Source organism: Ranitomeya imitator, chromosome 1 (genome assembly GCF_032444005.1).
Source record: "Ranitomeya imitator isolate aRanImi1 chromosome 1, aRanImi1.pri, whole genome shotgun sequence".
NCBI lineage: Eukaryota > Metazoa > Chordata > Amphibia > Anura > Dendrobatidae > Ranitomeya > Ranitomeya imitator.
In genome coordinates this window covers 186,414,106-186,442,014 of record NC_091282.1, presented here as the reverse complement: position 1 = coordinate 186,442,014, position 27,909 = coordinate 186,414,106, and positions in this window count along the sequence as shown.

Here is a 27,909-nt window from a genome sequence, read left to right as displayed (position 1 = left end):
AATTTTTGTTAGGAAGTTACAAGGGTTAAAATTTGAACAGTGATTTCTCATTTTTACAACACCATTTTTTTTAAGGACTACATCACATTTGAAGTCACTTTGATGGGTCTATATGATAGAAGATACTCAAAAGTAACACCAATCTAAATACTGCACCACTCAAGGTGCTTAAAACCACATTCAAGAACCTTCAGGTGCTTCACAGGAATTTTTGGAATGTTTAAAAAAATGAACATTTAACTTTTGTTCACAAAAAAAATATTTCAGATCCATTTTTTTTACTTTACCAAGGGTAACAGGAGAAATTGGACCCCAAAAGTTGTTTGATCTAAGTTCACTGATACCCCATGTGTGGGGTTTGGGCGCATGGCAGAGCTCGGAAGGGAAGTAGTGCCGTTTGACTTTTTCAGCGCTAAAGTTGGGATCAGACTCCATGTTGCATTTGGAGAGAGTGGAAACCCCCCACAAGTGACCCCATTTTGGAAACTAGATCCCCCAAAGAATTTATCTAGATGTGTGGGGAGCACTTTGAATCCCCAGGTGCTTCGCAGAAGTTTATAACGTTGAACTGTGAAAATATTAAAATCACATTTTCCTCTCAAAAATGTTATATTAGCTCCAAATTTTGCATTTTCATAAGCGTAACAAGAGAAATTGCACCATACAATTTGTTGTGCAATTTCTCTTGAGTACGTCAATACCCCACAATGGTAACTGAAATAACTTGAATCTGACAAAAGTAATAATAAATAAAAGATCTATGAAAGTGAACAAATGAAAGTCAGACATTGCTTTCCAACCATGCTTCCACAAAAAGAAAAAAAAAGAAAACTCATGAAATAGGCCTGGACAGAAATGAAGGTACCCCTGAAAATAATGTGACAAAAGGGACATGTTAAATCAAGGTGTATCCACTAACTAGCATCACAGGTATCTGCAATCTGGGAATCAGTGAGTGGGCCAGTATATAGGGCTACAGATACTCACTGTGCTGTTTGGTGACATGGTGTGTATCACACTCAACATGGACCAGAGTAAGCGAAGGAAATAGTTGTCTCAGGAGATTAGAAATAAAATTATAGACAAACATGTTAAAAGTAAAAGTTATAAGACCATCTCCAAGCAGCTTGATGTCTCTGTGACTACAGTTGCACATATTATTCAGAAATTTAAGATCCATGGGACTGTAGCCAACCTTCCAGGACGTGGCCACAGGAGGAATATTGATGACAAATCAAAGAGACGGGTAATACGAATGGTAACAAAAGAGCCCAGAAAAACTTCTAAACAGATTGAAGGTGAACTTCAAGCTCAAGGAACATCAGTGTCAGATCCCCCATCCGTCATTGTATGAGCCAAAGTGGACTTCATGGGAGACAACCAAGGAGGACACCATTATTGAAAAAAAATCATAAAAAAGCCAGACTGGAATTTGCCAAACTACATGTTGACAAGCCGCAAAGCTTCTGGGAGAACGTCCTATGGACAGATGAGACAAAAATGGAACTTTTTGGCAAGGCACATCAGCTCTATGTTCAGAAAAATGAAGCATATCAAGAAAAGAACACTGTCCCTACTTTGAAACATGGAGGAGGTTCTATTATGTTCTATGGCTGCTATGCTGCATTTGGCTGCATCTGGCAAAGGGTATCTAGAATCTGTGCAGGGTACAATGAAATCTCAAGACTATCAAGGGATTCTAGAGAGAAATGTGCTTCCCAGTGTCAGAAAGCTTGGTGTCAGTCGCAGGTCATGGGTCTTGCAACAGGATAATGACCCAAAACACACAGCTAAAAACACCCAAGAATGGCTAAGAGGAAAACAATGGACTATTCCTCACAGAATTTTATACCACTGAGTGGTGAAGAAAGAATAAATTACATTTTTAACAATAAAATGTTGTTTTAACCCCATGTTTTTAATTTTTCTAAGGGCTAATAGGACATTTTTTTTTACAACAAACTGAGGTCCATTTTTTCCTGAGTGCGCCAATACCCTTCATGTAACCAAATATTTTTCAGGCACAGTGCAAAGCTCAGAAGGCAAGGAGCGCCAGGTTATACTCTTATGGTTTGCAGGTGCTATCACCCACTGGGAGAGCCCATGACAGGCCCAGATTGGCAATCTGCCAAAGTGGGCAGATGCCCGCTGGGGCGGTGGCTCTGGGCTACAAAATGGGCTGCCGGGTCTTTAACCCCTTTACCACAAGGGTGGATTGTACGTCAATGACCAGGCCAATTTTTACAATTCTGACCACTGTCCCTTTATGAGGTTATAACTCTGGAACGCTTCAACGGATCCCAGTGATTCTGACATTTTTTCTCGAGACATATTGTACTTCATGATAGTGGTAAAATTTCTTTGATATTACCTGTGTTTATTTGTGAAAAAAATGGAAATTTGGCAAAAATTTTGAATATTTCGCAATTTTCCAACTTTGAATTTTTACGCAATTAAATCACAGAGATATGTCACACAAAATACTTAATAAGTAACATTTCCCACATGTCTACTTTACATCAGCACAATTTTGGAACCAACATTTTTTTTTTAGGGAGTTATAAGGGTTAAAAGTTGACAAGCAATTTCTCATTTTTACAACACCATTTTTTTTTGGAGACCACATCTCATTTGAAGTCATTTTGATGGGTCTATATGATAGAAAATACCCAAGTGTCACACCATTCTAAAAACTGCACCCCTCAAGGTGCTCAAAACCACATTCAAGAAGTTTATTAACCCTTCAGGTGTTTCACAGGAATTTTTGGAATGTTTAAATAAAAATGAACATTTAACTTTTTTTCACAAAAAATTTACTTCAGATCCAATTTGTTTTATTTTACCAAGGGTAACAGGAGAAAATGGACCCCAAAAGTTGTTGTACAATTTGTCCTGAGTATGCCGATACCCCATATGTGGGGGTAAACCACTGTTTGGGCGCATGACAGAGCTCGGAAGCAAAGGAGGGCAATTTGACTTTTCAATGCAAAATTGACAGGAATTGAGATGGGACGCCATGTTACGTTTGGAGAGCCACTGATGTGCCTAAACATTGAAACCCCCCACAAGTGACACCATTTTGGAAAGTAGACCCCCTAAGGAACTTATCTAGAGGTGTGGTGAGCACTTTGACCCACCAAGTGCTTCACAGAAGTTTATAATGCAGAACCGCAAAAATAACAAATAATTTTTGTGAAAAAATATGATCTTTTTGCCCCCAATTTTTTATTTTTCCAAGGGAAAGAGAAGAAATTGGACCCCAAAAGTTGTTGTACAATTTGTCCTGAGTACGCTGATACCCCGTATGTGGTGGTAAACCACTGCTTGGGCGCATGGGAGACCTCGGAAGGGAAGGAGCGCCGTTTGACTATTCAATGCAAAATTAACAGGAATTGAGATGGGACGCCATGTTGCGTTTGGAGAGCCACTGATGTGCCTAAACATTGAAACCCACCACAAGTGACACCATTTTGGAAAGTAGACCCCCTAAGGAACTTATCTAGAGGTGTGGTGAGCCCTTTGACCCACCAAGGGCTTCACAGAAGTTTATAATGTAGAGCCGTAAAAATAAAACAAAATTTTTTTCCCACAAAAATTATTTTTTAGCCCCCAGTTTTGTATTTTCCCGAGGGTAACAGGAGAAATTGGACCCCAAAAGTTGTTGTCCAATTTGTCCTGAGTACGCTGATACCCCATATGTGGGGAGAAACCACCGTTTGGGCGCATGGGAGGGCTCGGAAGGGAAGGAGCGCCATTTGGAATGCAGACTTAGATGGAATGGTCTGCAGGCATCACGTTGCGTTTGCAGAGCCCCTAATGTACCTAAACAGTAGAAACCCCCCACAAGTGACACCATTTTGGAAGGAAGACCCCCTAAGGAACTCATCTAGATGTGTTGTGAGAGCTTTGAACCCCCAAGTGTTTCGCTACAGGTTATAACGCAGAGCCGTGCAAAAAAAATATATTTTTTTTCCACAAAAATTATATTTTAGCCCCCAGTTTTGTATTTTCCCAAGGGTAACAGGAGAAATTGGACCCCAAAAGTTGTTGTGTAATTTGTCTTGAGTACGCTGATACCCCATATGTTGGGGTAAACCCCTGTTTAGGCACATGGGAGAGCTCGGAAGGGAAGGAGCACTGTTATACTTATTCAACGCAGAATTGGCTGGAATTGAGATCGGAAGCCATGTCGCGTTTGGAGAGCCCCTGATGTGCCTAAACAGTGGAAACCCCCCAATTATAACTGAAACCCTAATCCAAACACACCCCTAACCCTAATCCCAACGGTAACCCTAACCACACCTCTAACCCAGACACACCCCTAACCCTAATCCCAACCCTATTCCCAACCGTAAATGTAATCCAAACCCTAACCCTAACTTTAGCCCCAACCCTAACTGTAGCCTTAACGCTAGCCCCAGCCCTAACCCTAACCCTAGCCCTAACCCTAGCCCTAGCCCTAACCCTAGCCCTAACCCTAGCCCTATCCCTAGCCCTAAACCTAGCCCTAACCCTAGCCCTAACCCTAGCCCTAACCCTAGCCCTAACCCTAATCGGAAAATGGAAATAAATACTTTTTTTATTTTTCAATTTTTCCCTAACTAAGGGGGTGATGAAGGGGGTTTGATTTACTTTTATAGCGGGTTATTTAGCGGATTTTTATGATTGGCAGCCGTCACACATTGAAAGACGCTTTTTATTGCAAAAAATATTTTTTGCGTTACCACATTTTGAGATCTATAATATTTCCATATTTGAGACTACAGAGTCATATGAGGTCTTGTTTTTTGTGGGACGAGTTGACAATTTTATTGGTAACATTTTCGGGCACGTGACATTTTTTGATTGCTTTTTATTCCGATTTTTGTGAGGCAGAATGACCAAAAACCAGCTATTCATGAATTTCTTTTGTGGGAGGCGTTTATACCGTTCCGCGTTTGGTAAAATTGATAAAGCCGTTTTATTCTTCGGGTCAGTACGATTACAGCGATACCTCATTTATATCATTTTTTTATGTATTGGCGCTTTTATACGATAAAAACTATTTTATAGAAAAAGGAATTATTTTTGCATCGCTTTATTCTGAGGACTATAACTTTTTTATTTTTTTGCTGATGATACTGTATCGTGGCTCGTTTTTTGCGGGTCAAGATGATGTTTTCAGCGGTACCATGGTTATTTATATCCGTCTTTTTGATCGCGTGTTATTCCACTTTTTGTTTGGCGGTATGAGAATAAAGCATTGTTTTTTGCCTGTATTTTTTTTTTTTTTTTTTTTTACGGTGTTCACTAAAGGGGTTAACTAGGTGATATAGTTTTATAGGTGGGGTCGTTATGAACGCGGTGATACTAAATATGTGTACTTTTATTGTTTTCTTTTTTTTAACATAAAGAAATGTGTTTATTGGAACTATATAGATATATAATATAATATTTTTTTTTTTATTTAGATAAAGACATGTATTCATAGGAACAATATATATATATTTTTTGGGCATTTTTTTAAAATAGTTTTTACATATGTGAATGTTTTTTTTTTTACACTATAACATTGCCCCAGGTGGGGGCATCATGTTATAGTGTAAGATCGCTGATCTGACACTTTGCTGTGCACTGTGTCAGATCAATGATCTGACGTGCACTTCTCCTGGCTTCCCGGCGCCTGCTCTGAGCAGGCGCAGTGAAACCTCCTCCCTGCAGGACCCGGATGCCTCGGCCATCTTGGATCCGCGCCTGCAAGGAGGAGGAGGAGGTAAGAGACCCTCGCAGCAACACGATCACATCGCGTTGCTGCGGGGGTCTCAGGGATGCCCGCTGGGAACCCCCTCCCTGCGCGATGCTTCCCTATACCGCCGCCACACTGTGATCATGTTTGATTGCGGTGTGCCGGGGGTTAATGTGCCGGGGGTGGTCCGTGACCGCTCCTCGCACGTAGTGCCGGATGTCAGCTGCAATAGGCAGCTGACACCCGGCCGCGATCGGCCGCACTCCTCCCTTGAGCGCGGCCGATCGCTATGATGTACTATCCCGTCGAGGGTCAGATAGGCCCAGGTCACCTCGACAGGATAGTACATCTAAGGTCAGAAAGTGGTTAAATCTTCTGCACAGGCTCTGGTGCATGCGCTCTCTCGATGCACGCACTGACCAGGGCTGTGGCAACCCACGTCAGCGCGTAAGCGTGACCCTCGTTCGCGTGGCTGCGTCCCTTGTCAGTGCCAGCAAGCAGGAGAGCGAATGCACCAGGGCCTGTGCAGAAGATTGAAAAGACCGCCGCCGCGATGCACACAGAGCACCAGCCTTGCCAGTACCAGCGTCACAGAACAGGGCTCTCCTCACCAATCCCCGGCCGGCATCCGCTCCAAGTCCTCAGCACCTCCGACGCTGGCTGGACAGTGGACCCACCTCATCCTCCCCCATCTCAGATGAATACCCAGATGAAAGCTTTTTTTTGTATATACAGCATTTGCAGTTTGACCTGTATAATGTGTATAGACTGCTGTATGTACAATATATAGGTGACACTGCTGTATATAATCACTGTATCACCTATAATGTATATACAACAGTCTATATACATTATATAGGCGATGCTGCTACTGATACGTTTTATAGGTGATACTGCTGTATAAATACTGCAACTATACACTGCAATCAGAGTATCACCTTTATATTGTATATACAGCATTTGCAGTTTGACCTGTCTAATGTATATACAATATGTAAGTGCGATTATATACCGCAGTAGCAGTATCACCTATATCATGTATGTACAGCATCTATATACATTATATAGGTGAAACTGCAACTGCGGTGTGTACATTATATAGGTTATACCACTGTGTGTATATAGGAGAATAGTATAGAGCTATAGGTTAGATGCTCTGCAGGGCAGGAGAATAGTATAGAGTTATAGGTGAGATGCTCTGCCGGGCAAGAGAATAGTATGAACTTATAGGTGAGATGCTCTGCTGGGCAGGAGAATAGTATAGAGCTATAGGTGAGATGCTCTGCCGGGCAGGAGAATAGTATAAAGTTATAGGTGAGATGCTCTGCTGGGCAGGAGAAGAGTATAGAGCTATAGGTGAGATGCTCTGCCGGGCAGGAGAATAGTATAAAGTTATAGGTGAGATGCTCTGCCGGGCAGGAGAATAATATAAAGTTATAGGTGAGATGCTCTGCCGGGCAGGAGAAGAGTATAGAGCTATAGGTGAGATGCACTGCCGGGCAGGAGAATAGTATAGAGCTATAGGTGAGATGCTCTGCCGGGCAGGAGAATAGTATAAACTTATAGGTGATATGCTCTGCCGGGCAGGAGAATAGTATAGAGTTATAGGTGAGATGCACTGCCGGGCAGGAGAATAGTATAGAGTTGTAGGTGAGATGCTCTGCCGGGTAGGAGAATAGTATAAAGTTATAGGTGAGATGCTCTGCCTGGCAGGAGAATAGTGTAGAGCTGTATGTGAGATGCTCTGCCGGGTAGGAGAATAGTATAAAGTTATAGGTGAGATGCTCTGCCGGGCAGGAGAAAAGTATAGAGCTGTAGGTGAGATGCTCTGCTGAGCAGGAGAATAGTATAGTTATAGGTGAGATGCTCTGCTGGGCAGGAGAATAGTATAGAGCAGTAGGTGAGATGCTCTGCTGGGCAGGAGAGTAGTATAGAGTTATAGGTGAGATGCTCTGCCAGGCAGGAGAATAGTATAGAGTTATAGGTGAGATGCTCTGCAGAGCAGAAGAATCTAATATATAATTGCCAATCGGCTCTGTCACAGCTTCCGGTGATTGTGTCGCTATCCCACAATCCACTGCGGCCGGAAGCAGTGACAAAAACCGTACCGCTATTCCGTTGCGAGATCAGCGGTGCTAGCCGCTGATCTTCCGATGGAAGCCGTGGCTCATCTCCCACTACAGGAAGGTAAGCAGCAACACAGCCGGGAGATGAGCGGCGCCAGCCGCTCATCTCCCGGCTGCTCGCATTGGAACTACGCAGACTGCCATGTTGGAACACCCAAGTTATGGGTATTCCAATATGACGGCCGGGATTCATATCCCCGCCAAGTCGCGTGGCACCGCTCATTGGCTGAGCGCCAGGGGCAGGGGTCTGCGGCGTTGTCCTGAGCTGTGCGGCGCTGTTCGGTGTCTGTGGGCTGTCCGGGGGTCTTTGGGTGTGTGTGTGTGCAGGCATCGTCCGATGGGACTACAAGTCCCATCCGGCTATGCTTGCTACAGTGACAGTGATTGACACATTAGCCAATGATGGGACATTAGTAGTCCCATCATGCGGCTGTGTTGAATGTTAAAAAAACAAACATACACGCATATACAGTACATACTACATTCAGTACATACTGCATACAGTGCATACTACATACAGTACATACAGTACATACAACATACAGTACATACAGTGCATACTACATACAGTACATACTGCATACAGTGTATACTACATACAGTACATACAGTACATACAACATACAGTACATACAGTGCATACTACATACAGTACATAATACATACAGTACATCCTACATACAGTACATACAATGCATACTACATACAGTACATACAACATACAGTACATACTACATAGAGTAGAAAGAGTGCATACTACATACAGCACATACTACATACAGTACATACTACATACAACATACAGTACATACTACATACAGTACATACAACATACAACATAGAGTACATACTACATACAGTACATACAACATGCAGCGCATACAACATACAGTACATACAACATACAGTACATATAACATACAGTGCATACAACATACATTACATACAACATACAGTATATACAGTACATACAACACACAATACATACAGTGCATATAACATATAGTACATACAGTGCATGCAACATACAGTACATACTGTGCATACAACATAGAGTACATACAACATACAGTACATACAACATACAGTACATACAACATACAATACATACAGTGCATGCAACATACAGTGCATACAGTGCATAAAACAGAGTACATACAACATACAGTACAAACAGTACATACAACATACAGTGCATATAACATACATTACATACAGTGCATGCAACACACAGTATACAGTGCATACAACATAGAGTACATGCAACATACAGTACATACAGTACATACAACATACAGTACATATGACATACAGTGCATACAACATACAGTACATACAGTACATACAACATAGAGTACATACTCACCAATTACCTTCAGCCCGAAGCCATCGATCTCCTGTAAAAAAAATATTAAAATAATAAACCAACAATATACTCCCTGATCCACAGAAATCCAATTAATATGAGTGTCCCACGACAATGTCCCGTGGAGAGCTGCCACATCAGCGGATGCGACCGCTCTCCAGGGGCACCGGGATACCATGACGGAAGGTATTCTTTTGCAGTGTATCCCTCCGCCGCTGTAAGTATAGTTCATACTCTCACTTGCGGCACTGTTGCGTGGGAAAATTCCCAAGCAGCATTGCCATAAAGTGAGAACAATGAACTCAGGTAACCTCTTCAGTGATGCACTGCATAGGCCATTGTCTCAGTGTGTCACTGAAGGTCTATAGAGCTGTCACATCTCCTGATGTGACAGCTCTATAGGGGAGATTGTCGTGGGACACTCGCTATTAATTGGATTGCGTCGGACAAGGAGTATACGGTTGGTTTATTTTTTATTTTTTGCAGGTAATCGAGGGCGTCACAGGAATTAGGCATTGTTGTAAGTATGGTGAAATTAAAAATATTAAAATACTTTTTTCTGGCTGTGTCTTTTTTTTAACTTTCACTACAATTGGATTAATAATGAATAGGTTTCTTGTTGACACCTCTTCATTATTAACCGTACTTAATGTCACCTTAAAATACAAAGGTGACATTAACCCCTTATTACCCCATATCCAACCGCTACAAGGGAGTGGGAAGAGGGGCTAAGTGCCAGAATTGGCACATCTTAGAGATGCACCATTTCTGGAGCAGCTGCGTGCTGGTATTTGTAGCCGGGGGCAATATCCATGGCCCCTTCCTAGGCTATGAATATCAACCCGCAGCTGTCTACGTAGCCTTCGTGACTATAAAATATAGGGGACCCTACATCATTTTTGGGGGTCCCTCTATTTTAATAGCCAGTAAAGGCTACGCAGACAGCTGCGGGCTGATATTCATAGCCTGGGAAGGGGCCATGGGAATTACCCTCTGTCACAGCTTCCTGCAATTGTATCACTATCCCACAATCCACCTTGGCCAGAAGCTGTGACAAAATCGGCACCACTATTCCTTCGGCGCTAGCTGCTGATCTCCCAACAGTAGCTGCGGCTCATCTCCTGCCGCAGGGAGGTCAGCGGCAACATAGCCTGCTCATCTCCCGGCTGTTCGCATCGGAACTACACTGACCGCCATATTGGAACACCCAAGTTATGGGTATTCTGATATGGTGGCCAGGATTCATATCCCCCGCTAATTGGCTAAGCCGGTGCCGCACGGGATTTGAATCCTCCGCCAAGCTGCGTGGCACTGCTCATTGGCTGAGTGCCCCTGGCGCTCAGCCAATGAGCGGCGTGGGATTCAAATTCCCCACCCTGCCGGCTGAGCCAATGGGCGGTGTCGCGTGGGATTTGAATCCCCCACCAAAGTCGCATGGCAGCGCTCACTGGCTTAGCCGGCGGGGCGGGGGATTTGAATCCTGCACCGCTCATTGGCTGAGAGCCAGGGGGATGTTCATTTCACCGCACTCTCGATGTAATAGCATCGGGCCTATTTCTAGTAATATATAATTATAGGCGAGATGCTCTGCAGGACAGAGAATAGTATAGAATTATAGGTTAAATGCTCTGCAGAACAGGGGGATAGTATGCATGTATACGCGAGATGCTCTGCAGGGCAGGAGAATAATATAGAGTTATAGGTGAGATGCTCTGCAGGGCAGGAGAATAATATAGAGTTATAGGTGAGATGCTCTGCAGCACAGAAGAATGTCGGCGAAAATTTCCCACACAGAAAACTACCCACAAGTTTATTAAGAACAGTTTATTAAAGAGATCTAATAACAATAACTCTGGTTTAGTAAACAATCATTTCATACCTGCAAATAATGAGCCACCTGGTGATAGTCCTTGACTTCCATTGGCTCCATTGAAATACAACACAACACAACACAGGCAGCAAAGAAAATGCAGAATGGATTTCAACAAAGGTCTCTGGGCCCAGTTTACTTCTCCAGGTTCTACAGGTTTGGTTCACTCATCCCTAGTCCCAGAGTACAGATTCTGTTCTTATGAGTTGTCATTCCACTGTGCTAACAATAATTCCACTCTCATTGTGGTGTGTCTGGGCCTAGAGACCCTTATTCAAATCCATTTCCTTCCATCCTATGCCTGCCTGCGCCTGCAGTATATGTGTATGATACATAACTACATAGGATCTGTTCACGCTTACTGTTGGTAGTCATAAGTGGACAGGGAAGGAAATGCAGGCCCCAAATTCACTGCCACTGAAGTCAATGGGAGAGCGGCGCTATGGCACTTCCGCTTCTCTGACAGATTCTGACAGAATCTCACCTTTATTCTGTGCCATCTGGGCTTCCAGGACCAACTTCTCTGTCAGCAGCACCTGCTTTTGGTGGGCTCCCACTGAGATGATAATGTATTAGATGTCACCTGCAGTCCCATGTAACTCCACAGACAATACAGTGATAGTTTTGTGAGTACTGATAGCAGTGATGGTTCCACTGGATCACACTACTGCTGGTTCTGCATGTGCTGCTGTTCTGGACTGGTGGGAGGAGTGAGGCAGAATCAGTGAGAGATGAGAGCAGCAGACTAGATCTATCTATTGCGGATAATGACAGACTGCTACAAACCACATATCTTCATCATTTTTGCAGTTTTGCACTAGGTCAACTGTAAATCACAAGTTGATCACATATCATGTGAACATCCTCACCTTACACCTCAAATATCATAGATCTGAAACTTCGTGATGCTGCAATTGGCAATTTTCCGTGTGGGCAATTTTCCGTGTGGGGATTTTCCCTGTGGGCAATTTTCCTGTGGGGATTTTTCCTGTGGGCATTTTTCCTATGGGCAATTTTCCTGTGGGGATTTTTCAGGGAACCGTATAATTTAGGTTAATCTGTATAGTATTGTGTTTAGTATAGTGCAGTATGCTCCATGGCATAAGCATGTATAGTGTGTATATTACTGCACAGCACACTGTATGAATATGGTGCAGTATAGTGCATACAGTGCTGTGTGCAGTAGTATGTATAATGCATGCAATACAGTGTGTAGAGTGCAGTGTGTGTATAGTGTACATAGTGTACTGATAGTAAATGTATTTAAAAATCTATTTAGTAAGCACTGAGATGTCAATGAATGCCAAAATTGTAGTTCTGAGCAAGCCAGTGAGTATTATTTTCCATTGGTGAAGCAAATATGTAGATGATCAAACAAGTAGCTATTTGCGCTACAGCACTTGTTAAAGGCCAGACGTTTTGCCCTTGGGTGGCAAAGATAATTATTTCCAGCTGTAACCATGTCGGTTACATCCCAGGTCTTTCGTTATCTCTTCATCATCATCTCAACACTGACTATTCTCCACTGATTGTTATCATTTCTGCCTGGAGTTACAAAATGTTAGATGAATGCATTTGCCTGAAAAAAAAAATTACCCAAACGTTAGATTTATATTTAGATCAAATAGAGTTTTGCAATGTTTAAGATGAAAAAGAAAGGGAACCAAGAACGGCATAGAAATCACAGGGCCCCATAGCAAGAGTTCATGTTGGGCCCCATATTCCCAAATTTTCACCCATCTAAAGGGGAAGACGCTGTTGAAAAAGAAATGCCCAGCAGAAGGGCCCCCAGGCCTCCGCAGCTCAAGGGCCCCATAGCGGCTGTGCGGTTTGCCCTTATGGGCGGTACGTGTTATGACCTGGTGGTTAGGAGCACCCGGAATGACCTGATAGTTAAACCTCATACAGGACGAGCTCTGGGATGTGGGAACTCTGCTGACCGCAAGCCCTAATCTTATCACACACACTAGAAATAGCCGTGGAGCGCTCCTGACCAGACGTAGGCGCCTCGTCACAGCCTAAGAACTATCTAGCCCTAGAGATGGAAAATAAAGCCTACCTTGCCTCAGAGAAATTCCCCAAAGGTAAAGGAAGCCCCCCACATATATTGACTGTGAGTAAAGATGAAAGTCACAAACGCAGAAATGAAACAGGTTTCAGCAAAGGGAGGCCAGACTTACTAAATAGACAGAGGATAGGAAAGGTAACTTTGCGATCAGCACAAAAACCAACAAAAGACCACACAGAGTGTGCAAAAAAGACATCCGCACCGACTCACGGTGCGGAGGGACCACTCTGCATTCCAGAGCTTCCAGCTAGCAAGACAAAATCATGATAACCAGCTGGACAAGAAAACAAAGAACAAATAATGACTATCAGGAACTTAGCTTCTGCAGGAGAAGGCAGGTCACCAGAGAGATCCAGGAGCGAACTGAACAAATGCAAAAACATTGAGAGCTGGCATGGAGTAACGATCTGAGAGGAGTTAAATAGAGCAGCTAACCAAAGGATAAACCACGTCACCTGTGTAAGGAACCTCAGAAGCCGCAGCTTCACTCATAGCCACCAGAGGGAGCCCATAGACAGAACTCGCCGAAGTACCATTCACGACCACAGGAGGGAGCTCGACAACAGAATTCACAACAGTACCCCCCCCTTGAGGAGGAGTCACCGAACCCTCACCAGAGCCCCCAGGCCGATCAGGATGAGCCAGATGAAAGGCACGAACAAGATCGGCAGCATGAACATCAGAGGCAACAACCCAGGAATTATCTTCCTGACCATAACCACTTGACCAGGTACTGAAGTTTCCGTCTCGAAACACGAGAATCCAAAATCTTCTCCACCACATACTCCAACTCCCCCTCAACCAACACCGGGGCAGGGGGACCAACGGAGGGAACCATAGGCGCCACGTATCTCCGCAAAAACAACCTATGGAACACATTATGGATGGCAAAAGAAGCTGGAAGGGCCAAACGAAATGACACAGGATTAAGAACTTCAGAAATCTTATAAGGCCCAATGAAACGAGGCTTAAACTTAGGAGAGGAAACCTTCATAGGAACGTGACGAGATGACAACCAAACCAAATCCCCAACACGAAGTCGGGGACCAACACAACGCCGGCGGTTAGCAAAACGTTGAGCCTTCTCCTGGGACAATGTCAAATTGTCCACCACATGAGTCCAAATCCGCTGCAACCTGTCCACCACTGCATCCACACCAGGACAGTCCGAAGGCTCAACCTGCCCTGAAGAGAAACGAGGATGGAAACCAGAATTACAGAAAAAAGGAGAAACTAAAGTAGCCGAGCTGGCCCGATTATTGAGGGCGAACTCAGCCAAAGGCAAGAAGGACACCCAATCATCCTGATCAGCAGAAACAAAGCATCTCAGATATGTCTCCAAAGTCTGATTAGTTCGTTCGGTTTGGCCATTAGTCTGAGGATGGAAAGCCGAGGAAAAAGACAAATCAATGCCCATCTTAGCGCAAAAGGACTGCCAAAACCTCGAAACAAACTGGGAACATCTGTCCGAGACGATGTTCTCTGGAATGCCATGCAAACGAACCACATGCTGGAAAAACAATGGCACCAAATCAGAGGAGGAAGGCAATTTAGATAAGGGAACCAAATGGACCATCTTAGAGAAGCGATCACAAACCACCCAAATGACCGACATCCTTTGAGAAACAGGGAGATCTGAAATAAAATCCATGGAAATATGCGTCCAGGGCCTCTTCGGGATCGGCAAGGGCAAAAGCAACCCACTGGCACGAGAACAGCAGGGCTTAGCCCGAGCACAAGTCCCACAGGACTGCACAAAAGAACGCACATCCCATGAGAAAGAAGGCCACCAAAAGGATCTAGCCACCAAATCTCTGGTACCAAAGATTCCAGGATGAACCGACCAATACTGAACAATGAATCTCAGAGATAACTCTACTAGTCCATCTATCAGGGACAAACAGTTTCTCCGTAGGACAACGGTCAGGTCTATCAGCCTGAAACTTTTGCAGCACACGCCGCAAATCAGGGGAAATGGCAGACAAAATTACCCCTTCTTTAAGAATACCCGCCGGCTCCGGAACACCCGGAGAGTCAGGCACAAAACTCCTTGACAGGGCGTCAGCCTTCACATTTTTAGATCCCGGAAGGTATGAAACCACAAAATCAAAACGGGAGAAAAAGAGCGACCATCGAGCCTGTCTAGGATTCAACTGTTTGGCAGACTCGAGATAAGTTAAATTCTTGTGATCCGTCAAGACCAACACGCGATGTTTAGCTCCTTCAAGCCAATGTCGCCACTCCTCGAATGCCCACTTCATGGCCAACAACTCCCGATTGCCCACATCATAATTGCGCTCAGCAGGCGAGAATTTTCTAGAAAAGAAGGCACAGGGTTTCATCACCGAACCATCAGAACTTTTTTGCGACAAAACAGCCCCTGCTCCAATTTCAGAAGCATCAACCTCAACCTGAAAAGGGAGCGAAACATCTGGCTGGCACAACACAGGGGCAGAAGCAAAACGTCGCTTCAACTCCTGAAAAGCCTCCACAGCCGCAGAGGACCAATTGACCGCATCAGCACCTTTCTTGGTCAAATCAGTCAACGGTTTAGTAACACTGGAAAAATTAGCGATGAAGCGACGATAAAAATTAGCAAAGCCCAGGAACTTCTGCAAGCTCTTCACAGATGTCGGCTGAGTCCAATCGTGAATGGCCTGAACTTTAACAGGGTCCATCTCGATAGTAGAAGGGGAAAAAATGAAACCCAAAAATGAAACCTTTTGAACACCAAAGAGACACTTTGACCCCTTCACAAACAAGGAATTCGCACGAAGGACCTGGAACACCATTCTGACCTGCTTCACATGAGACTCCCAATCATCCGAAAAGACCAAAATGTCATCCAAATATACAATCATGAATCTATCCAGGTACTCTCGGAAGATGTCATGCATAAAGGACTGAAACACAGATGGAGCATTATAAAGCCCGAATGGCATAACTAGGTACTCAAAATGGCCCTCGGGCGTATTAAATGCCGTTTTCCATTCATCACCCTGTTTAATTCACACAAGATTATACGCACCACGCAGATCTATCTTGGTGAACCAACTAGCCCCCTTAATCCGAGCAAATAAATCAGACAGCAGCGGCAAAGGATACTGAAATTTGACTGTGATCTTATTAAGAAGGTGGTAATCAATACAAGGTCTCAAAGAACCATCCTTCTTGGCCACAAAAAAGAACCCTGCTCCCAATGGTGATGACGACGGACGAATATGACCCTTCTCCAAGGATTCCTTTATATAACTCCTCATAGCGGCGTGCTCTGGCACAGATAAATTAAACAGACGGCCCTTAGGAAACTTACTACCAGGAATCAAATTAATAGCACAGTCGCAATCCCTATGAGGGGGTAGGGCACCGGATTTGGGCTCTTCAAATACATCCCGGTAATCTGATAAAAACTCAGGGACTTCAGAAGGAGTGGAAGGCGAAATAGACAGCAATGGAACATCACCATGTACCCCCTGACAACCCCAGCTGGACACAGACATAGATTTCCAATCCAACACTGGATTATGGACCTGTAGCCATGGCAACCCCAAAACAACCACATCATGCAGATTATGCAACACCAAAAAGCGAATATCCTCCTGATGTGCAGGAGCCATGCACATGGTCAATTGAGTCCAGTACTGAGGCTTATTCTTGGCCAAAGGCGTAGCATCAATTCCTCTCAATGGAATAGGATACTGCAAGGGCTCCAAGAAAAAACCACAGCGCCTGGCAAACTCCAGATCCATCAAATTCAGGGCAGCGCCTGAATCCACAAATGCCATTACAGAATAGGACGACAGAGAGCAAATCAGAGTAACAGACAAAATAAATTTAGACTGTACCGTACCAATGGTGACAGACCTAGCGAACCGCTTAGTGCGCTTAGGACAATCGGAGATAGCATGAGTGGATTCACCACAGTAAAAACACAGCCCATTCCGACGTCTGTGTTCTTGCCTTTCAGCTCTGGTCAAAGTCCTATCACACTGCATAGGCTCAGGCCTATGCTCAGAGAAGACCGCCAGATGGTGCACAGCTTTGCGCTCACGCATGCGCCGATCGATCTGAATGGCCAAAGACATAGACTCATTCAGACCAGCAGGCGTGGGAAATCCCACCATGACATCCTTAAGGGCTTCAGAAAGACCCTTTCTGAAAATTGCTGCCAGGGCACATTCATTCCACTGAGTAAGCACAGACCACTAAACTTCTGACAGTACACCTCCGCTTCATCCTGACCCTGACACAAAGCCAGCAAGATTTTCTCCGCCTGATCCACTGAATTTGGTTCATCATAAAGCAATCCAAGCGCCAGAAAAAAACGCATCAACATCACGCAATGCAGGATCTCCTGGCGCAAGGGAAAATGCCCAGTCTTGAGGGTCACCACGCAACAAAGAAATAATGATTTTTACTTGTTGAGCGGGGTCACCAGAGGAGCGGGGTTTCAAAGCTAGAAACAGTTTACAATTATTTTTGAAATTCAAGAACCTAGATCTATCCCCAGAAAATAAGTCAGGAATAGGAATTCTAGGCTCTAACATAGGATTCTGAACCACAAAATCTTGAATGTTTTGTACCCTTGTAGTGAGATGATCCACACAAGAGGACAGACCTTGAATGTCCATACCTACACCTGTGTCCTGAACCACAAAAAGGTCTAGGGGAAAAGAGAAACAAAACACAGTGCAAAGAAAAAAAAATGGTCTCAGAAGTTCTCTTATCCCTCTATTGAGATGCATTAATACTTTGGGCCAGCTGTACTGTTATGGACCTGGTGGTTAGGAGCACCCGGAATGACCTGATGGGTAAACTCACACAGGACAAGCTCTGGGAAGTGGGAGCTCTGCTGACCGCAACCCCTAATCCTATCACACAACTAGAAATAGCCGTGGAGCGTACCTAACTCTACCTAGACGCCTCTTCACAGCCTAAAAGCTAACTAGCCCTAGAGATGGAAAATAAAGCCTACCTTGCCTCAGAGAAATTCCCCAAAGGTAAAGGAAGCCCCCCACATACAGTGGGGCAAAAAAGTATCTAGTCAGTCAGCAATAGTGCAAGTTCCACCACTTAAAAAGATGAGAGGCGTCTGTAATTTACATCATAGGTAGACCTCAACCATGGGAGACAAACTGAGAAAAAAAAATCCAGAAAATCACATTGTCTGTTTTTTTATCATTTTATTTGCATATTATGGTGGAAAATAAGTATTTGGTCAGAAACAAACAATCAAGATTTCTGGCTCTCACAGACCTGTAACTTCTTCTTTAAGAGTCTCCTCTTTCCTCCACTCATTACCTGTAGTAATGGCACCTGTTTAAACTTGTTATCAGTATAAAAAGACACCTGTGCACACCCTCAAACAGTCTGACTCCAAACTCCACTATGGTGAAGACCAAAGAGCTGTCAAAGGACACCAGAAACAAAATTGTAGGCCTGCACCAGGCTGGGAAGACTGAATCTGCAATAGCCAACCAGCTTGGAGTGAAGAAATCAACAGTGGGAGCAATAATTAGAAAATGGAAGACATAGAAGACCACTGATAATCTCCCTCGATCTGGGGCTCCACGCAAAATCCCACCCCGTGGGGTCAGAATGATCACAAGAACGGTGAGCAAAAATCCCAGAACCACGCGGGGGGACCTAGTGAATGAACTGCAGAGAGCTGGGACCAATGTAACAAGGCCTACCATAAGTAACACACTACGCCACCATGGACTCAGATCCTGCAGTGCCAGACGTGTCCCACTGCTTAAGCCAGTACATGTCTGGGCCCGTCTGAAGTTTGCTAGAGAGCATTTGGATGATCCAGAGGAGTTTTTGGAGAATGTCCTATGGTCTGATGAAACCAAACTGGAACTGTTTGGTAGAAACACAACTTGTTGTGTTTGGAGGAAAAAGAATACTGAGTTGCATCCATCAAACACCATACCTACTGTAAAGCATGGTGGTGGAAACATCATGCTTTGGGGCTGTTTCTCTGCAAAGGGGCCAGGACGACTGATCCGGGTACATGAAAGAATGAATGGGGCCATGTATCGTGAGATTTTGAGTGCAAACCTCCTTCCATCAGCAAGGGCATTGAAGATGAAACGTGGCTGGGTCTTTCAACATGACAATGATCCAAAGCACACCGCCAGGGCAACGAAGGAGTGGCTTCGTAAGAAGCATTTCAAGGTCCTGGAGTGGCCTAGCCAGTCTCCAGATCTCAACCCTATAGAAAACCTTTGGAGAGAGTTGAAAGTCCGTGTTGCCAAGCGAAAAGCCAAAAACATCACTGCTCTAGAGGAGATCTGCATGGAGGAATGGGCCAACATACCAACAACAGTGTGTGGCAACCTTGTGAAGACTTACAGAAAACGTTTGACCTCTGTCATTGCCAACAAAGGATATATTACAAAGTATTAAGATGAAATTTTGTTTCTGACCAAATACTTATTTTCCACCATAATATGCAAATAAAATGATAAAAAAACAGACAATGTGATTTTCTGGATTTTTTTTTCTCAGTTTGTCTCCCATAGTTGAGGTCTACCTATTATGTAAATTACAGACGCCTCTCATCTTTTTAAGTGGTGGAACTTGCACTATGGCTGACTGACTAAATACTTTTTTGCCCCACTGTATATTGACTGTGAGTAAAGATGAAAGTCACAAACACAGAAATGAAACAGGTTTCAGCAAAGGGAGGCCAGACTTACTAAATAGACAGAGGATAGGAAAGGTAACTTTGCGATCAGCACAAAAACCTACAAAAGACCACGCAGAGTGTGCAAAAAAGACCTCCGCACCGACTCACGGTGCGGAGGGACCACTCTGCATTCCAGAGCTTCCAGCTAGCAAGACAAAATCATGATAACCGGCTGGACAAGAAAACAAAGAACAAATAATGACTATCAGGAACTTAGCTTCTGCAGGAGAAGGCAGGTCACCAGAGAGATCCAGGAGCGAACTGAACAAATGCAAAAACATTGAGAGCTGGCATGGAGTAACGATCTGAGAGGAGTTAAATAGAGCAGCTAACCAAAGGATAAACCACGTCACCTGTGTAAGGAACCTCAGAAGCCGCAGCTTCACTCATAGCCACTAGAGGGAGCCCATAGACAGAACTCGCCGAAGTACCATTCACGACCACAGGAGGGAGCTCGACAACAGAATTCACAACAGGTACGCTCCTGGCAGCCAAATATACAGCAATCCACCTGTTACATTTCAAAATATTTGCAATTTTTGACCATAAGAGCCACTCTCTGAGCAAAGACACAAAGCTGAAAAGCTTCCTCCTCACGTTATGGAAAATTTATTAATATATACAGTACGTGGGGTCTAGAGGCAGGAGGTATGGACAGCAGTACATCAACAAATTTCTTACATTTAACCCTGACTTCTGACAAAAATGTATGTCATGGTTATTGCTGACTCCCATACTATGAAGTACATTTTCATCAGGTTAATCTCACTGGTGCAATCCATGAGATCAACAACTGAAGCTTGACTGTAAGACACAGCCCTCCTGCAACAATAAGGCCCCTTTCACTCATCAGGTTTTTGCCGTCAGGCTAAATCCAGCTTTTTTTGAAAAACTGGATCCAGCGAAAGCTGTTGCCGGATCCATTTTTTTCTCATAGACTTGTATTAGCGCCGGATTGCGCTGGATGGCCTCCGGTTTCATCCGCCTTTCGCCGGATACGGTGAAAAGAGGTTTTCCGGCATCTGGAAAAAACATACAAAGTTATGTTTTTTGTCTGCGGTGAAAAACCAGACAGCGCTGGATCCGATGCTTCCGGCTTTTTTGTACAATGGAAGCCAATGGGCGACGGAAGGCGCCAAATCCAGCAAAAGACGGATCCGGCACCAGATTCTGTTTTTTAAACTGAGCATGCTCCGATACAATTAGCCAGCCCCCAATTAGAAAACAGATATAAAGCCAGCCAAGTAGGCCTTCACTCATCCATTTACCACCCAGCAAGACGAAAGAGCTGAACCTGCCTCAAGAGATGAACCTGCTTCAAGAGCTGAACCTGCCTCAAGAGCTGAATCTCCCTCAAGAGCTGAACATGCTCCAGGCCAACCAGACAGGAGCCAAGCCAGCAAGCTCCAGCCATCAGCCAGCTCCAGCCACAGCCAGCTCCAGTCGCAGCCAGCTCCAGCCAGTTACCGTCAGCTACAGCTACAGCCAGCTACAGCCGCAGCCAGCTACAGCTCCAGCCACAGCCAGCTAGAGCTACAGCCAGATACCGCAAGCTCCAGCCGCAGCCATCTCAACCAGATACTGCCAGCTACAGCTCCAGCCAGCTCCAGCCACAGCCAGTCATAGGCAGCCATGTCTTCTTCTGTGAGCCCTCCCCCGTGTCGTCAGCCCTGAGAGGTAAATAAATGCTTTTGTTTGCATGGTTCACTTATTTTTTCTGCTGATGTTCACATAATATATATATATATATATATATATATATATATATATATATATATATATATATATATATCATTTTTGTATAACAGGAAGCTGCAGAAGAGGTGCTTCCAGAAGGAGACGTAAGGGGTGGAGAGATACCTGGAGTTGGCTCGCAATTGGTAAGTTTACATGCATCACAGAGCCACATCATCACACACATCACAGTACACACGACACAAAAACAGATTATTACAGACATCACCATACGCACAACACATAGCCTACATCCAAGCACATAATTTTGTAAATTTTTTTTTTTCTTTCAGTCTTCTAATTCTGCGGCTCAATCTAGAGGTCCTCAAAGCGCCTTCCAGGGTTGTCAGCGTCAGCGTCAGGGCTGATGCCATAGAGTAAGTACATTTTTAATTTTTTCTTTTTTTAATTTCCACTTTCTGTTGCTTTGAGTCTAATGTCTTCTTTTTTGTCTTTTTTTTAACAGGCTTCACAGCGTACTCCTGACTCGGACTTTGAGGAGGCCGGTCTAGATATTGATGTAATTCGAGAGCGGGAGCTGCTGTGGAGCATAGGTGACCGCTGTCACGCAGGCCCTTGGTGTTACCCATCGGCTCTGGGAGGAAGTATGCTGTTGTGAATTCTGTTATCGAACTCCCTCCTGTGGTCATGAACGGTACTTCGGCGAGTTCTGTCCATGGACTCCCTCTGGTGGCTGTGAGTGGAGCTGCTGGTTCTGAGGTTCCTTCCACAGGTGACCTAGTTTAGTCTTGGCTGGCTGCTCTATTTTACTCCACTCTGATCGTTACTCCATGCCAGCTGTCAATGTTCTTGTTCTGGTTCAGTTCGCTCTTGGATCTTTCTGGTGACCTGTCTACTCCAGCAGAAGCTAAGTCCCTGCTAGTTATTATTTGTTCACTATTTCCTTGTCCAGCTTGGTATCATGATTTTGCCTTGTTAGCTGGAAGCTCTGGGATGCAGAGTGGCACCTCCGCACCGTGAGTCGGTGCGGAGGTCTTTTTGCATACTCTGCGTGGTCTTTTGTAGTTTTTGTGCTGACCGCAAAGATACCTTTCCTATCCTCGGTCTGTTTAGTAAGTCTGGCCTCCCTTTGCTGAAACCTGTTTCATTTCTGTGTTTGTGACTTTCATCTTTACTCACAGTCAATATATGTGGGGGGCTGCCTTTTCCTTTGGGGAATTTCTCTGAGGCAAGGTAGGCTTTATTTTCTATCTCTAGGGCTAGTTAGCTCTTAGGCTGTGAAGAGGCATCTAGGTAGAGTTAGGTACGCTCCACGGCTATTTCTAGTTGTGTGATAGGATTAGGGGTTGCGGTCAGCAGAGCTCCCACTTCCCAGAGCTTGTCCTGTGTGAGTTTACCCATCAGGTCATTCCGGGTGCTCCTAACCACCAGGTCCATAACAGTATGCCAAAAACTTGTGGACAACTGGGAGGACCTCAATGTTCAGGCCCAGAAACAAGCACGTAAGTATTCACAGTTCAGTTATGTTGCTGGGTATAATGTATTGTATACTAACCAACTTGTGCTTTCACTTTACAGGCAAAAGAGTTGTCAAGCGGTGGCAGTCAATCAGGGATCGCCTCAAGAAGGAATTCAACAAAGAGTTGTGGGCCCTGAGTGGATCTGGGGAACGCAGGAGATAGTACAAGTATGCAAAGGCTCTGTCGTTCCTCCAGTCAACGATGGTGAGCAGAAGGTAAATATTACCCACCCCATTTCATAAAAAATGTTTACATGTTTAACACTTTTTTTGGTTTTTAGCCAGGGCAAAGCAGTATCAATATATTAATTCCTTTTTTTTTCATTTTTCCACAGCACCATCTGCAGCACTAGGGAGCCTGCAAACTTGAACCCTTCTGAAGCGATCCCTCAGGAGTCTGCCACCAAGGGACACTTCGGCAGATTCGACCCCTCTGCACCTTCCCAGCCTTCCCTCACTTCTGATCCCTTGGCCCCATCCACCAGCGCTGGAGCATCGTGGCCGACTGGGTTACATGAAGTTGCTGGTGAGGATACAGCTTTTCCTTTACCCCACCCCTCTGATGCTGCCACCTCTAGAACACCTGTGGGTACTGGGCGGCCGTGCCAGAGGGGTCAGGAAAAGAGCTATGCGCCCGAGTTCTTGCATCTGAATGCAGCCTTCCAGAACTGTCTCAAACTGTTGTCTGAGCAAATGATTGCAGAATTTAATTTGCTCAGCAACAGTATTCTTTAGTTGCACACACGCCTGGATAGGATGCATTCAGATGCAAGTAAATCTCCAAACCACACATTTTTCCAGTCAGTACTCAAGCGCATAGACAAGCTATCTCCTGATCAGCAGATGCATGTAATGCAATCGTGCCAGTTTGCTCTAGCGCAATACAACCAGACAGGTACAATACTTTAGGTAAAACATGGAAAAAACTTTGGGTAAATCCCAACCAGGTACAATACTTTGGGTTAAAAAGGTACAATACAACCAAACAGGTACAATACTTTGGGTAAAACATGGAAAAAACTTTTGGTAAATCCCAACCAGGTAGAATACTTTGGGTACAAAAAAAGGTCAAATACTTTGGTTAATACGGTCAAAAACAAATTTTTCACACTCTCTCATCCTGCCAGTCTACTCTTCCTTGAGGAGAAATAAAGTATTCAGCAAATTTGTCCCTTATTCTGGAAACTGACACAGAACTTCTATAAGTAATGTGATAATCAGCCAAGGTGGTTTCTTCTAAGTTGTCATCAATGGAAATCTGTTTCTTGCATAAAACAAAATTGTGAAGGACCACACAAGCTTTAACCACCTCGTCAACAGTTTCAGTCTTCAGGTTGATAGCAGTTCACAGAACTCGCCATTTTGCTGTTAGAATCCCAAAAGCGCACTCCACCATTCTCCGTGCTCGTTTTAATCGGTGGTTAAAAATTCTTTTAGTTGGCGTCAATCCCCTACTTGAGTAAGGCTTAAGCAGGTGTTCCGACAGTTGAAAGGCTCCATCCCCAACACAAACAAATGGCATTGGTGGCCCAGAGGTTTCAGGCAGCGGTCTTGGTGGTGGAAATTGGATTGTGTTTCCCTACAGATGACGTCTCATTGCAGATACCTTAAAAACTTGGGAATCATTGGAGCGGCCATAGGCCCTAATATCAACTGCTATAAATTTATATTCTGCATCGGCAATGGCCATGAGGACAATGGAGAAATATTTTTTGTAGTTAAAGTATTCTGATGCAGATGCAGCAGGTTTCACAGTGCGGATATGTTTCCCATCCACTGCACCCAAGCAATTGGGAAACTGACAAATTTGTTGGAATTTTTTGACAATCTCCAGCCAACTCTCGGTTGTGGGATGTGGTATAAACTTGCTATGTAATGAGTCCCACAATGCACGGCACGTGTGCTTCACAATTCCCGATATTGTCGAAATTACAAGTCTGAACTGGAAATGTAGTGACGAAAGGGATTCTCCAGTTGCAAGGAATCTGAAAAAAAAGGAGGACAAAAATTAGTACAAAATGCCAGCAATAACATTACAGTTATAAGTCAGCTTTTACAGTTGGTTGGAGATACAATAAAAATAATTATTAAAAACTACCAGCAACGGGGGGCGTGTCCGGATGCCGAGCTGAGCAGACGTCTGGTGAGGGAGCTCCTGCCATCTTCCAGCTATAAATAGCATAATATCACCCTGCATCACCGGGTTCCACAGTCAGCATGGGGCCCAGGAAACCTAGAAACACACAGCAACCAGCGGTGGACCAGCCAGCGCAGCGGACAGCTCTGGACACCTTCCTGGGCCTTGAACAGGTCCAGGGAGATACTCAGGCACCATCTTTACAGAGGCAGGTCGGTGAGGAGGGGGTTTCCCGGCATGACACTCTGCATCAGGACAGCATTCAGGAGGCAGATGGCTGCGGGGAGGAGGAGGAGATCTCCCCCTCTACATCGGGGGAAGAGCCATGCACAGAAGGAGCTGAACTTCATGGAGACCAGACCAGCACCGCTGCTGACAGCAGCCACGAGGTGAGGGGGAGGGGGGATGTGGGGCCCCCCTTCCTACACCCGTCTTATCAGCTCACACAAACAAACAGCTCCTCTTCACATCAGGAGGCCCATGGACGGAATATTACACAGGACACTGCCTATATCCAACCCCATCAGGGACACTACTCCTCTCATTATCCACATTCTTCAGTTAACTATCCTCCTAACTCACAGCCTGTTGGCAGCTTCAGGGGGCCTCACCCTCCCTCCCAAGACTGGCAGTCTATTCTGGCATCCCTACTATCTAAAGAGGACTTTAAGATCCTTATCAGTTAGGTCAAAGACATATGCAGGGCAGAAATAGCCAATGTTAGACAAGATTTACAACACTTAAATGGGAGGATAGAAGCCCTGGAAGAGGAACATGACTCCACAAGAAAACACATGACAGAAATTCACCCGCTAGTGTCCTCACAACAAAAAGTGATGGAGGAAATGCAGTCCCACTTAGAGGATTTGGACAATAGAGGACGCAGATGCAACAGTCGTGTGAGAGGAGTGCCTGAGGTAGAGGACTCTGAATCTCCTGATCTGATCCTGCAGGACATCTTTAATAACGTTCTGGGTGCACCTTCAACCAATATAACTAAGTTGGACAGAGCACATAGGGCGCTACAGCCTAAGAACATGTCTACTCAACCCCGAGATATTATATGCTGTATTCACGACTTTACTACTAAAGAATTGATCATGTCCAAAGCCAGGACCCGGAACCAGATCCCCTCATTTCGGGGAACAGAGGTTCAGCTCTTTCCAGATCTCTCCCGTATTACCCTGCAGAAGCGGAGACACCTCAGGCCCCTGTTGTTAATACTCCAGGAACACCAAATTAAATATAGATGGGGGTTCCCATTTGCCCTGACAGCCAGGAAGGATGGAAAGTCTGCGTCTCTGCTCACCCCTGCTGATGTGACATCCTTCTGTACAACCCTAGAGATCCCAGGGGTTGACATTCCACCATGGGTCCTGCATGTCCCTGGGGCTCCCCCTCCGCCGGTGTGGACCAAGATGGGGAGAGGAAGGCGCGGGGCGCGTGGGGGAGGTGGGGGGAGGGGTGGCTGCGCCCCGTCTTCCCCCCGTCCCCGTTGACTTGACTCTTAGTTTAGGCTTGTTTAGAACGGGCCGCGTACTCTCTTTTTCCCTAAGTCCCCCTTTCTGATTGGCCCCTCTGCTTTTTGGCCTGCGACGCTGGAAATGGGACATCCAAACCCCGCCGAGGGATGGATACAGTGCTGCCCCTGTGTGTCTGGAGCCGCATCATTTACTGAAACAATTGAAGCAGGTCACCCGGGAAGGCGGGTGGCGGGGGCTCCACCAGGGCCACTTCGGTTGCTTCTGTTATGCTGTGCTATCAGGCAACACAGTGTGCAGTAATCAGCGCACATACAGTGATATGGCAATAACCCAAAAACAATAGAACAAGCTCTGAGACGTGGAATCTCTGCAGACTGCAATACCTGAACCTATCCTCACACAACTAAAAGCAGCAGTGGATTGCGCCTAACACTACCTATGCAACTCGGCACTGCCTGAGGAGCTGACTAGCCTGAAGATAGAAATACAAGCCTGACTTGCCTCAGAGAAATACCCCAAAGGAATAGGCAGCCCCCCACATATAATGACTGTTAGCAAGATGAAAAGACAAAACGTAGGAATGAAATAGATTCAGCAAAGTGAGGCCCGATATTCTAGACAGAGCGAGGATAGCAAAGAGAACTATGCAGTCTACAAAAAACCCTAAAGCAAAACCACGCAAAGGGGGGCAAAAAGACCCACCGTGCCGAACTAACGGCACGGCGGTGCACCCTTTGCGTCTCAGAGCTTCCAGCAAAAGAGAATAGCACAGCTGGACAGAAAAAACGGGAACAAAAACAAAGTAACACTTATCTAGCAGAGCAGCAGGCCACAGGAAAGATGCAGTAGCTCAGATCCAACACTGGAACATTGACAAGGAGCAAGGAAGACAGACTCAGGTGGAGTTAAATAGCAAGGCAGCCAACGAGCTCACCAAAACACCTGAGGGAGGAAGCCCAGAGGCTGCAATACCACTTGTGACCACAGGAGTGAATTCAGCCACAGAATTCACAACAGTACCCCCCCCTTGAGGAGGGGTCACCGAACCCTCACCAGAACCCCCAGGCCGACCAGGATGAGCCACATGAAAGGCACGAACAAGATCTGGGGCATGGACATCAGAGGCAAAAACCCAGGAATTATCCTCCTGAGCATAACCCTTCCATTTGACCAGATACTGGAGTTTCCGTCTAGAGACACGAGAATCCAAAATTTTCTCCACAAT